This window comes from Manacus vitellinus, unplaced genomic scaffold (assembly GCF_001715985.3).
Source record: "Manacus vitellinus isolate BGI_N305 unplaced genomic scaffold, ASM171598v3 scaffold_25_pilon, whole genome shotgun sequence".
Lineage (NCBI taxonomy): Eukaryota > Metazoa > Chordata > Aves > Passeriformes > Pipridae > Manacus > Manacus vitellinus.
The window spans coordinates 4,620,745-4,632,551 of record NW_021939882.1 but is presented as its reverse complement, the minus strand read 5'-3'; the positions used below and the strand labels follow the sequence as shown (position 1 = coordinate 4,632,551).

Sequence of the window (11,807 nt, the reverse complement as noted above, 5' to 3'; positions counted from 1 at the left end):
GTCGTCCCTCGCCCGCCATTGATCTACTCCCCATCTGCCTTAGCTGGGGAACACTTTGTATCTGGTTTCATCAACACGAATAGAAACAAAGAAGATCCCCCTGTTTCTCCAGCTTTTCCTTTGTTGTTTTTTTTTTTTTTTCTTTTCTTCCTCCCCCTCACGACTCTAAGCTGTAAAGAAGAAACACCCACGTATGTTCTTCCTCACTTAAATGGTTCTGAAGACTCCACATCTCCAGCTCAATTGCATGACCTGGGATGGATATTTATGTTACAACTCATCGCGATATGGATTTTATTTGAAGACGCGACAAAATGCAGCACGTCGAGCTCCGCAAAAAAATAAATAAATATATACCTCAGAGCGTTGTGTGGGGAGTGTTGAAGTGCTGTGGCCCTTAAACCTCAGTGCTTGGTGGACACTGCTCTGACTCCTTGTTCCCTCTCACTGCAGGAAGTTGCTGTGAAGTTAGAGTCTCAGAAGGCTCGGCATCCCCAGCTGCTGTATGAAAGCAAACTGTACAAGATCCTGCAGGGAGGAGTTGGCATCCCACATATACGGTAGGAATCGTCCATATATGCCAGTGACTTTTCTCTGTGTTAGTACGACTTTTTTTTTTTTTTTTTTGTCTTGCCTTTCAGGGTGTATAGTTAGTAGTTACATACTTTTTAGTGTGAGGTAGGGCAGCTTCATGAAAAGGAAATTTGTCTGTGAGGGATTGGGCTGATGGGGAGGAAAATGCTCCGTTCCAAGCTCTCCAACTCGCTGGTTCCTCCCCACAGGCCGCTGTCTTTATCGTACGTACTGTGCTTTGAAAGTGAGATATCCAGCAGTCCCTGAGCTGTGAGAAATTCTTATAGTGATTAGAACAAAGTATGAGGAGGCTGTTTCTCCGAGACTCCGTGTTCCAGCTGAGGCCGGGAGTTGGGAGCCGGCCCTGGAAATGGCTGCTTTCTTTTGTTGCCTTTTTTTTTTTTTTTTTTTTTTTTTTTTTTTTTTGTTCCAACATGTCTTCCTGCTCTGCTCAGAAAATGGCGGATGGACGTGATTAACCCTCCCCCTTCTCCTGTTGGGACAAGGGACGTGCTCGGGCTTGTGTCTTTTCCTTTCATAGTTATGAGCCGCGAGCCTTGAGGCTGCGGAGAACCTGGAGCAGGAATGAAATGGCAGCTCCTTTCTGGTGCCCGCAACAGATGCGTCACCAGGGTTTCCCGCACGGTTAAAGTGCCAGGATTAATCTGTCCCAGTTGGTCATTATGCGGCTCCTCATTTCCTATTCCATCAGAAACTTTCAGTAGGGTTTAATAATTCCCTGATCTGGGAGAAAAACTCTGGCTCAGGACTCCAGGAGGAGTTATTCCTCGTGAGATTATTGAGGTGTTACCCTGGGTTAGTGCCCAACGCCTGGATCTGGACATCAGAATAGTTACATGAAACTTCAGTTTTCTCCAGAAAGACTTTGTACAAGTTGTTCTTTTTTTGAATCTTTGTTAATAATTGTTTTCAAAGTTAGTATTTCTTCCTTTTGCACAACGGCATAAAGGACTTTTGTTCGTTGAGCTGCAGAAACTATTTCAGTTCATGTTTTGTGTCAAACTATGGATTCCATTTAAATTTAACCCTTCCTGACTTCGGACGTGCACCTGGATCAATCGTGGCATTTGTGGCTATTTTAAAGTTATAAAGATGACATAGTCAAGATTCTGTATTATTATTTTCAACAAAGCATAGAACAAATGTGCATTTCTGAGGTTAATAGCTCCCTCCTCCTTCCCCTAAAACACAACTGGCTCTGATCCTGAGCCAGAGGAGACTCTGTTGTCCTGGCCATCTGTCCTCATTTACTACAGCCTTTCTCAGGGATACAATAAACATACCTGAATTAAACAGAATACTTGCAGCTTCAGCAGAGTTGGTGATGTGAAAACAGATGCAGTCTTTCTTTTAGACTACAATTCCCTTCTTTTCTCAGACGTGGGTGCTTTTATTTCACAACTGGAAGAATAGGAATCGCGTTTTGGAAAGCTCTCACAGTATAGTTACACGCCAAAACAGGGATAACTGGGAAAACAGCCAGAGCAAGCAGATATCAGGTGTTTCATTGCAAAACTGGAAAAACAGGCATCCTTAAACTACTCTTTTTAAAAGTAAATGACTTTTTGGCGTTATAATGAGGCCTAATTTGCAAATTTTTTGACTTTTCCATGTAACAGAAGTGAAATGCTATTTATTTCCTTGTATTTGGTTGAAATGGCCTTTGAAATACTGAAGGTAATCTTACATGCTGAAAAATTTGCTTCTTAAGATGACTGCTATAGTTGAAGCTAGTTTTCTTTCATTTGTATTTGATGTTCTTGTAACTCCCAGAAGTAATACAAGGTTACAAAAAATTAATAAGAATGAACCACTGAGGCAGCACTCAAATTGATTCATAGACTCATTGTGCTGAAGGTGTGTGATGTATTGGATAATGGCAGTCAGTGCCTTTCAGGTTCTCACAGTGTTAATCTTTGTAATATTTTTCTAAAAAAGTTTTTTTTAGGAAATTTTGGAAAATGCCCTTTTTGTTTTCAGAAGCAGCATTAATTTTAAATCTGTATGTGCCAGATGCTGCTTGACAGCTTCTTTGGGCTGCTGTTCCTAGTTGTCTTCTTGCTGTATGACAGCTGGTGATGTTTGAGGAAATCTAAACCAGTATTCCTGGGTTTACTTTCTGTAAGAGGAAGCTGAGCAAGGGACTCAGCACAGTTCTTGTGTCAAGTGTTAAAATGTTCTGTGTTTAGTAGAAATAGAATCCGTGGTGCTCTGTATCCAAGTCAGTGTTTTACTTGGTACTTAGGTCACTTTGCATATGTCATTGATAATCCATGTGCCACCATTGTTTTATAATAATATGCTGTCACCTTGGAATAAGCTGTTCCTGCCTCAGTGTATTCAGAAGGATGAATCAAGCTGAAGGAAAACCAATACATTTGTTAAAATTTCTGTAATGTGACACCTTTAAACAAAAGCAGCACAAAGAGATAATTTGATAGCAAATTAACAAATCATTCTAAGCTTTTCCCATTACCATTTACTTTATAAATGAACTCAGCAGTACTTTTACCTCAGCGCTGCACATCTTGGACACAGAGGCAGAGTTTTCTATTCCTCAGTTAGGAATGAGGGACTTCTGTATTTTTCACGTACTTAAGTGATGAAGTGGCCAAGATCAGCTTCCTGGAAGTTGCATTATGTGACTTTGCCTCACTCGAGTGGTCTCTGCTGTGGTTTTGTGACTCACGAAGCTGAAATAATAGGTGAGTTGTGCATTGCTCATTCATTTTGGGCTGCTGTTCTTAAAACTGAGTTCTGCCCTTTAGATGTCATTAGAAGTTCTTAGAAATTATAAGATCACAAGTTATCTGGAACCAAGCCATTTTTTTATAGCCTTTAAGGTTGATTTGATAGACTTTCTGGCAGATTTGAAAACAGTTAATGAAAAAACATCTGAGTTTTGGAGTTAAAAGTTTTATATTGCTTCTGTGGGGTCAGGGGTGAACCTTCACCCGTGGGGGATGAACAGGGGGCCTTGGTACTTAATTCCACTGTAACAGAACATGTTGTTTGCACAGAAAATAACTATAAATGAGATTGGAATGTTCTCTGAATATTCTCTGAATATTCCAAACCCTCTTAGATTTGCTAATCTTTTGAGTTTGTTGCTTATTGTTGTGTCCTGGAAGAGTAGCAAAGTTTCTGAACTCGTCTCTGAAGTTTCACAAAATCTTCCATAAATACTCCACAGATTTTTAAAGCTGTGTATTGTTCTTGATGTACAAATTTTGGTTAATTATTACCTTAATTTTTCACAAAAGACTCTTGAGCCAAGCTTAACGTTGTAACAATCTGATCTGCCTTTAGGACACAATGCACAGCCCCAGCATTCTGCTGGGCTTACTCTTATTGTTCTCACTCATCAGCTGTCCTTTGCTTTTTTCCTCTCTTTTTCAGTGACAAAGCATTTTGAGCTGTAATCTTGTTAACTGGGCACTGATCCTATTAGTTTGGACTATCTACCTTTATTCCCGAATTCCTAGTTCTGGCTTGGAGGAATGCAGCAGAGTGTGTTTTGATTTTGGATGTTTGTTCACAGTGTAACTGTAAAACACTCTTGACAAAAGCAATTATTCAAATTACTTTTGACAGCCACCCTTGATTTTTTTGCCATTTATGGTGTTTATCAGCTATTTCTCCCATCCTCCAGGAAGATTAGCTTTAAATACTCTTTCAGATGTGCATTTAAGAAGTGGGCTTCAGACTTCTGACAATATCATGGGATAACTTGTTTTTGTTATCAGTTTTAAATGGAAAACAGCTCTGCTGGAACCAGTTGTGGCTGGTGAGGCATTAGAATTGTTGCACTTAACAGGAAGAGAGACTAGTGACTGTGAAAAAGAGATTGCATGTGGTTTTGCTTGAAAGCTAATCGAGGTGATATTTGACTTTAGTTATTTGTAAGTTTAAAAACAAAAAAAAAATACTTAGTGGTGTTTTTTTCCAAATATTCTCTTGCAAACTGAACAAATTATTCTCCACATTTCTGAATTTTTCAGTGCAGTACTTATAAATATTTTGATGTTGTGAAGTTCTCAATTGAGTTGAGAAATCTTAAAGTTTCTAGCAAAAAAATGTATAAAAGAATCTACAGTTTTTGTGCTTCTGGTTGCTTACTGCCATGCTGCTGCATAATTATTAATAACAGAATCGTCCCTTATTCATCTTCACTAAATAGTACATGTAATGGAAAACTGTGGTCAAGTTTGGTAATCTTAAGAGATGTTCTCACAACCGATTTTGCTTTAAGCACTTGTAATTTTGATCTTTTAGCACTGCTTAAAAGCCTGTAAATATACCTCTCAAACACATTAATTTTAAAGTGTTTTCACAGTAACTTCCTGCAGCATAAAAAAACCCAGAGCAAGCCACCAAAAAAAGCCCCAAACCACCACCAGAAAAACAGAAAAATACCCATGAAACCCACAGACAACCCCACCCCTCAAACAGAAATGAGAAGGAAGGTTCTATCAGTACAGCCTCCTATTAACTTTCTAATATTACTAAAGGCTGCATATTGAAGGGCAGAACCACTCTGGTAGATAAGGAGAAGCCTCTTGGTCTTGTAGCTTGAAATAAAATGGAAGCTAGTATTTTAAATGAATACCTAAAGTGCCTCTACTAAGTAGAGGCAAGTAAATGTATTTTAAAAAAAATCTATTTCCTGTTTTCTAACAATCTTCTGTCTTAATTGGCCTTTGTGGACTCTGTAGAAGCATCCAGGAGAGGTCACAGTTTGAAAGGAAATGGAGGTGTCTTATTTTATTTTTATTTTTTCTCCTTGCCTTAAATCAGCCTTTGCAGTTTCAGGTCAGTGTTACTCCTGTTTGAAACAGCAGAGGTAATACTAAAACACTCTTTTTCCTCAGCAGTGTGTCTTGTCCCCACTGTGGATTAATGGCTCACCTCCTGAACTGAATTGAAACTTCTGACTTTTGCAGGAGAAACTTGACTCCTCACTTCCTACCAGGTGTTAATGTACCTTATTAAAGAGCTCTGCAAAACAGCGAGTCAGCTGCATGTTTGCAACATAACACTGGGCAGATGAAACCACCTTATTGCTGAGGAGAGGAGTTGTGCTGACATACTTGACGTGTTCGTATTGCTCTCAGAACTGTACAAAAAGTGATACAGAATTTTATTTATAGAGTGTATCCAACTCCATAGCGTAGGGTGTTCATGGCTGTGTCTTTATTTAGTACTTGGGTGGCCTAATTCATGCTCTCCATGGCAACTAACGTTAGGTGACATCTGCTAAGTATTCCACTTCAGTATTTCAGTCATGCCATATTATGCTCATTTATATTACTCCTAACTGGCTAACAGTTAAGTGCTTTTCCAGTTTCAGGGGAGATAAGTTAGAAATATAAAATATGTGTCAATTTAGACATGAGTCTTTGATGGATTACCTTTCTTTTATGTGTTGCTTCAGTGTCTGTTAAAGACTGAAGTTAGTGTATTTTTACAGACATGATATACTTTCCAGTTTGTCTGCAACGTCATTATTTGTCAGGAGATGTCTGTGCTGAGCAGTCTAGAACATGAGAGCAGAAAGGACCACTTTGGTCCAAATCCAGCACCTGTTTTGGACAGTGGGCTGTTCTTTCTGTGAATCAGTCAGGTGCAACATCAAAACTTTCTAGGCCAGCAGGGCAGTGCTCATGATTGTGTTGTTGGGCAGAGAGAGCTGCTGTGCCTAAACATAATGGTTTTATTTGTTAATAACCTTCTCCCTCTTCCTGTCCTCCTGTATGTATAAAGAATAGTTGCATAACTCTGTAGCTGCCTTGCTGAGCTGTTTAAATACATGATTGCAGAGGTCACCACCTTCTCATTTTTCTTGAGGTCTCTTTTCTGTCCTTGTTGAGATTTGGGTTTCCTTTCCTCAATATTTGTGACAGAGTTTGCAGCACTGATCCCAATTACTTCAGTTTCTGCTTAGAACAGCTGCACTTTTACTGCTCGGGATTACTTGGTATTTTTCGGTGATATCAGAGCTCTGTGATTATAGGGAGGTCAGTGTTGTCTCTTTAGTCACACCATCTGACTAATGCCTTGTTCAGAGACTTTTGTATAAATGACTTATGGCTTGCAGAACTGGGATACAGTTCCAGAGTGTTCATCAGTTCAGTGTCATTTGGTTTTCTGTAGGATGTCTGAATCCTTTGTGTTCATGAGGCCTTCCAGACTGGCATGTTCCCCTCATGTGCCTGCTGACTTGTCAAACTTGCTAATTAGGTGATCTCAGGTAATTCTAGTAGTAAGTTCTTTCCAGCTTTCCTGTTCACTGTACATTTTTGTTCTAACAGCTTTTTTTATCCACCTTAGTTCTTCTGATAATCTCCGTTTTTGTCACATGAACTCTTCCACTTGTTGCTGGGAAACTAATTACATAGGACTACACAGAGTAATCATAGGGTCACATACCATAATTTATGAAAGTGGCAAAAGTTTATGTGGTGTCAAAGAAGTCAAAATCACCCTTTTTGTAATGTGAGTATCAAGGTTTCTGGAAGTGTAAAGGTTTGAGTTTAAATATTCAAGTGTTGGAAGCATTGTACTTCCCTGCAGTGAGGCACCAGGGGATATTTCTTGTCTCACAAAAGCATGACCTCCTGCAGTTCTGTTTGTAATTCCAGGTTGCCACAGCCTCCAGTGGAATAGTCAGTGATGGAGTTGACAGAAGCCTTTAGTGGAGGATGGGCTGCCTGGCAAAACAGGTGCTGATTGAGGAGAGCTTTTATTGAGTTGGAACAAAATAGTCTTGTCACACTTGCTCTGGTGGTGAGAAGAGTTTCTTGACACTGAGCTCATGTTCTGTTGGTTTTTTATATGATATGCTATAATATATTACATGTATTAATACACAACATCATATATTGATTTTTTTATATTTTATATTATAACCTGTAGGCAAAGTGAGGTGCCATTATGCTCATAGTGCCTTTACTGCCTTCATGGTTTTTGAATGCTGGGAATTGGGGTTTCTTCACCAGTGACTAACAGCTGTCATTTAGCAAGTCAGTTAATTTAGTTCATCTTGGTCTGAATTTGATTTTTTTTATGTGAATCTTCTGAATCCTTTTATTTATCGCTAGACCTGTCACGTATCTTTGGTAATTGTGCTGGGTTTGTTACCTTGTTTTAATTACTAGTGTCAGTGTAGTGGATGAAACTGCTGGTTATCAACTAAAATTGTGTAGGTGGCACAGTAGTAACATCGAGCCTGTGCCTGCATTCTGTTTGCCCTTCACCCACCTTTCTTTGCTTGTTGACCTATTTCTGACCCTTCCAAAGGAGGATACACTAGATGTGAAGAAAATACTATAATAACCAAATGAAGTATTTCTGTAGTTAAATAAAAAACCCAAACCAAGCTATTAACAAACACTTTCTCAAACATTTCTTTTGTTCTTAACATTATTTATCAAATAAGCAGTTGCCGAAATGGACATTATGGTATTTTTGAAAGATGCAGCTCTGAAAGTGCAGAAGGATTTTAAGTTTGGGGAGACCTGATGAAAGTATTTGCCACCAAGTAGTAGATGACTTCACTTGCTTGTCCCAAGATTAGTCAAGAGAATCAAAAAAACCACCCCCATGAGTTAAAATGAACATCCACTTATGTGATCTGGCATCATACCTATTGTATATTATTTGGAAACCGAGCAAACCACTGTGTCACGTGACTTCGTTGTTCACTAGGACTACAGTACTGAAATGCAGGAGGTTAGAGAATTTCTGCTGCTGCATGTGCTGGGGCCATAGATCAGCCTCTGAAACCACATGATTTGGAAGCTTGTTGACGTGGCAAATGTTGGTCTTTCACATCAGAGGAGTCACTGAAGTCAAATGAAGGTCTCTGTGCTCAGCCTTGAACCATGCTCTGATAGAAAGCTTCATAAAGGGTATTTACTGCATTCTGAGTGATCTGGAGTCATTTGATAAGTAGCTTTAAACAGAGGAGGGAAGGGAGAGTGACGAAGCATTTTCCTGCCTGTGAGCTTGGGCACACCTTGGCAGATGAGTGTGGACCAGGGTTCCTAACAACTGTGTCAGGTGTTCCAGTGTGACACTGCCAGTTAAAGGGTAAACTGAACTATTCCTCATAATTCTGTCCCGTGAATGTTTTGTGTAAAGGAAATATTCCTAATGGGATGTAAAGCACTGTGAGAATCAATTAGAGAAATAATGAATTTTCCTAGTCTAATAAATTAGCTTCTCTTTTTGAAATAATCCATTTTATGTAAGTCTGCCAAACCCAAAGTGAGCTCTCAAGTAGTTAAGTCTCTTGCTGCTGCTTTTCTCTCCTCTCCGAAACTCTCCCTGTTTAAATGTATTGCTGCTGTTGCTTCCTCAACTTCAGTATGAGAGGGTGGACTTCCAAGTGTGTGTGGGGAAAAAAAAGGTCCATGGAGTCCCTTATAGGGACATGTGTGTTCTGAAATGCCAGTGTCATCTAATAATTGCCCAGGGCTTTGTATGGATCATTCCCTTGGTAGTTCACTGCAAGTTTCCTTCCTGATGCAGTATTAGGAGTTGAAAGATTTCTCTTTGGGACACCAGCTTTTACATATTGTAATATCCAGCTTTTCCCAAGAAGAGACAAGACTTCCACTATTTTTACACTCACAGCTACCAGTAGTAGCAGTTCCTAGATTTTGAATGGACATGATGTAGCCTTACTTTTTAATCCCATTTTCCCTGGAAATGTTCCAAGGGAAATGAAAACTTACTTGGAGCGTTAGCAAAGTAAATACAACGAAGTTACTCCAATACTCTGGAAGAAGTTCCAGTTGCCAGTAGTGAAATGAATAGGTGCCACAGTCTTCTGTGAGGAACCACAGGCAGGTAATAATGAAAATGACATGTTAAACTCTTCTGTCTTATTTCTTTATCTTGCAGAGCTGAATGTGCTTTCCACCAGTGCAGAATGATCAGGAGATTAAAATTTTCTTGTGCCTATGTAGAAGTAGGACAAATGGAGGTTGTGCAATCAACCTGAATTACTGCACTTAACTCAGCAGACAGCTCCCTGTAGAGGAACCAAAGGCTTTTTAAACTGTACCTCCCAGGGTGGGCTTACTTTGAATCAGCTCCACTTTTTCTGTGATGCTGTAACTAAATTTTCTTAGCTCAGTTGAAAGCTGATCTTTGATCCTTTTCCCTTACACTGCATCTCTTGGGCCCTGAACCATTACTGTGCTGAACAATTACACTCAGCATCTGACTTGGATTTCCATTTCTTGAAAAAAAATTTTATTTAGATCTTGATTTACTACTTGGAATGCTTCAATTTAGCTCTTTACTCTCTAGACTTTTTCCTAAACAAACCTAAATTTCATGGGACAGACTCTCTAGGCAGGTAACTTGGTCCAGGTTTTATTATTCCAGCTGACCATAATGTTTTGTTTGCAGCTGTGACCTGTGGAGCTGTTTGGAGGGCAGTGTCAAAAGCTTTTTACATTGGTGACTTTGATAGGAACCAAGAAGTAGATTTGTAGGCCTCATTAATAATTCTTGAACTGAAGCTGGTCATTAAGAACTTCTCTCCACAGCATCTCATTTTGACGCTTCATTTTCCATATTTTAAATTCTCTACTTGGTTGCTCTTGCAGTTGAAAGTAGCTGCTGATCACTCCTTAGAAGGGCCTAGGCAGGCAGGTCTTCTTAAAACACATACATTTCATGGCTTGGTATCAGGTTGCAGTGTAAATATTAACCTTTTTTTTTGATATTACAAACTTCATCAAATAATACCATCAGCATTTGTTCCTAGTTGAGTCACTGGTAAGTTTGGGGTCTTTTTGTGCATTGTTGTACATTCAGTGAATTTTTAGAAGGCAAAAACTGATAAATAGCACTTACAGCCTTGGTGTGGTCATTAACATGTTGGAGGAAAACTGTTCTGTTGACATTCAGTTTGAATGAGTGCTTGCAAAATATGTATTTTCTGCCTCTCATTTTGATGTAGGGAATGAATAAAGGTCCTAGATTGATCTGTAAAACAAGGAGTGTGAGCCACATATGTAACTTTTATCAAGTTTATAACAATGCAGCATGAAGTGCATGGTTTCTGCTAGAATCCTGACAGTGGGAAGATACAGGCCTGAAACAAATGCAAATATAGAATCTTTTCTCTGTGCTTTGTAAACATTTTACTTTACTACCCCAGCTAAGCTTGGAATCCTATGGGTACCAAGGAATTTGTTGACTTTATCAGTGGTAACTATTTTCCAGACATCTATGCATTAGTCTACCGGAGTTGTTGCCTAAAGTGGAAATACAGTGTCCATACAGATATTTAAGTCACAGGTGCTACTTTGAGCTACTTTTTTTTTTTTAATCTGAATGCTCTTATTATGAGGTACAGTCTTGATGTATCTTGTCTGTGCCACTGTTGTTGGAAACTTCAGTTCTCTTCCAGGAGGGAGCTAATCAGTGTCTTATCCCTGGGCTACTGGCACTAGACCCTTGTTATAAGGACTAGGTGCTTAGCAAAGGTAAAATTGCAACCTTTGATCAATAAGGTGTCATGTCAGCATTATAAACAGCTTTTCACATACAGCTGTCACTTAACTGGGTGTTTGGAACATGCAGAAGGACTGGAGAGGAGAATGTTTAAGTTCTGTCTTTGAGTGCCCATTTAAAATATGGAAATTCACAGCTGAGATGGGCTGGAGTGAAGGCTGTAACTCCAGGACCCCCCAGTTACAGATACAAAGCAATGCTATGATGGAAATGCTAGACATGGATTGCAAAGAAAAATACACATGGAAGGACTTCTGCTTGTCCTCACAGCATTGGTAACCTTTATTTTATGCCCAAAATTGATATCTCAGGCACTTAAAGGTGAATATCGGAGTCTGGCTGCAATTAGTGTTTTGTTACATATGTATTTTGCTTTTATGGCACTTAAGTGCTTTTGCCTTTATCATGTTGAAAATATAATGAAGAGCCTTTATATTCTACTTAATTGGACAGTAGAACTTGATTGCCATTTTTTTAATTTGGAAATAAATTAAGGCATAGTATATGAGTTAACTGCACGAACTGCTTTGGTCTGAGCAGAGAACTGAAACCTGAAAACAAAGCTGAAAGCATGTAAAGATGGTTCTGTGAAGTGAAATGAATGCAGGAAACAATGAGTGTAAGGCGTCCTGCAGATGAGTTTCAGTCCAGATGTTGTACATACACCTCACGACACTGAC

General features: G+C 39.2%; 1 protein-coding gene across 5 annotated transcripts in view; it reads left to right on the top strand.

Moving 5' to 3' along the window:
* Window positions 1–432: 432 nt before the first annotated feature.
* Window positions 433–11,807, top strand: part of CSNK1A1 (casein kinase 1 alpha 1) — a 32,177-nt gene continuing 20,802 nt past the window's right edge. For 2 of the 5 annotated variants that reach the window (XM_029960285.1, XM_029960287.1), the window contains exon 1: window positions 433–560. The gene's annotated coding sequence lies outside the window, so the exon portion shown is untranslated. The remainder of the gene's footprint in view (window positions 561–11,807) is intronic. The other 3 variants (XM_029960288.1, XM_029960283.1, XM_029960284.1) reach the window with 2 other exon arrangements.